The following is a 2,173-nucleotide window of genomic DNA, read 5'->3' as shown; positions in this document are numbered from 1 at the left end:
AAGAAAATTGGTCCCAAAATTTAAAAAAAAATTAGGGCTGGACAACCCTTAATAACAGTAAATAGTAAATAGTGTTTTGAAGTAAAAAAAAAGAGTGCGCGTAAGGATCACACGCAATTGAAGTAATACTTTTGTTATTGTATGAGTAGGCAATTAAGATAAAAATAAAAAAAAACATCATATTTGGGTTTAAAAAATCATTTATTAATAATGATATAACATTAATAACACCGTTTGAAACGACAGCAATAGGTTAACTTTTGTCATATTTCATATATGATATCATATCTATATAGAATAGATTTTGCTTTATAAACTTTGTAAATTTCTGGAGAAAACTGCATCAATAGTCGTACCATATCTTGTTGTTGATTCAAATGGAGAATTATTCATTGTTAAATTAAATTTATCACCTAAAAATCAATTAATGGTCGAGATTCTTCTGAACGAAAATTGACATTGAAATCTCCAGCAAGAATTAAAGGTATCTCGTGGTGATAATTTTTTAATATTCGAGAAATTTTTCGTTGGGTTTTATTGGGAGAAATGTAAAAGTAAACTATAATAATTAATGTTTGATTATATATGTTCACACAGTGGACAGCTGCAATATTACCTAGTTGTGTAATTTCATTAGGAATATCCAGCAACATAGTTGGCTCTGCTTTTCGACCTGATTATTTGAATCAATATTCAGAAAACCATTATTAAGAATTTGTTTTTGAGATTTATTTAATATTCTTAAGTCACTTTGAAACCAAAGTCAATCACACACAAAACATGCATAGCCAAAGCTATCATTTGTAAATTGTTTTTCAAACAATTTTCGTGCATTGCTAAACTAATTGAAGACTTTGTATGGAAGTTCAAATACTTCACTCGACATTTAATTACTAATATAATAAATTAAAATGATACTTTATAGCCTTCATAAAAGAAAAACCTGTAGGCTTTCTCTAAATTTCCAAAAGTGACTTAGACATATGAGATGTATTTTTGGCATATTATACTAAATCTATGTTGCTTTAATATTTTTTATTTTCTATAAAAATCTAAATATTTATTATGTTGACCAACGCCTAAAGAAATATTGTTTTTACAATTTCACTAATCATGTAATTGTGTTTGAGAAACTTCATGTAATTAAAATTAACATGCATTTATGAAGCAGCTGTAGTATCTGTCTTGGATATGAAAATATTGTTCATTTTAATAATCTCAAAAATATAGTAACCACGAATAATACAAATTACTTCAATAAACTTACGTTTCTTACACGGCACATGATTTTTTATTTGTTTTATTAATTTGTTTTATAATACAATCAAAGAATTCTCTTTGACGAGGACCATTCACAATCGAACCGTATCTCATCGAGAGCGAATGACGAATAATTGGCACTCGACTCGAGCGTAACGCTCTTCTGTTGCATTTGCGCAGATTTACTCCCTAGTAGCGCCTAAAAAAATTTTACTTCAAAAGTGTTGTATGTATTTTTCAATTCCACATTTAATAAAATTAAAATAAAGAAAATTGATACCAAAACTAATTAAGGATTGGACAATCTTTAATAAAAATATATGGCTGTTTTTCAAAGTAAGATTTAGATTTTTTCTTCAAACTCAAAAATTTAACTAAACTTATGTCAAAAATATTGAATGACTGACCGCGCGATAAAAAAATGATCCAATTACTAAAATGCCTATAAAAAAATAGGGGTTGTTGATAGAAATGTAAAAATTCAGGGTTGTATGTATTTTTTAAATCCACATTAAAAACAAAAAAAAATCATCCGAAATTTAAAAAAACAAATTAAGGGTGAACAACCTTTATCACTTAGGGGTATGAAAAATAGATTGTTACCGATTCTCAGATCTGCTGAATATGCATACGAAATTTGATAATAATCGGTAAAGCCGTTTCGGGGGAGTACGGGAACGATCTTTGTGTCACGAGAATATTATATATAAGATTATATTCTCGAAACATTAATGAATAACTTGTGCAACCGAATTGATTAAAAATATGTTAAATATTAACCTATTAACAATAAAATTCATGCTCCTAGAGAATAGTTACCCCCTTAAATGTGATACATGGTATAAACATGAAAGGAATTCTCATCTCTTGTTTATTGACTGCAAAAATAATTGTAATGCAGAATTAATAGCAT

Source organism: Ctenocephalides felis, unplaced genomic scaffold (assembly GCF_003426905.1).
Source record: "Ctenocephalides felis isolate EL2017-DRISC unplaced genomic scaffold, ASM342690v1 CF-g0.4_SCAFFOLD_03573, whole genome shotgun sequence".
Classification (NCBI taxonomy): Eukaryota; Metazoa; Arthropoda; class Insecta; order Siphonaptera; family Pulicidae; genus Ctenocephalides; species Ctenocephalides felis.
Note: the sequence above shows the minus strand (reverse complement) of the source record.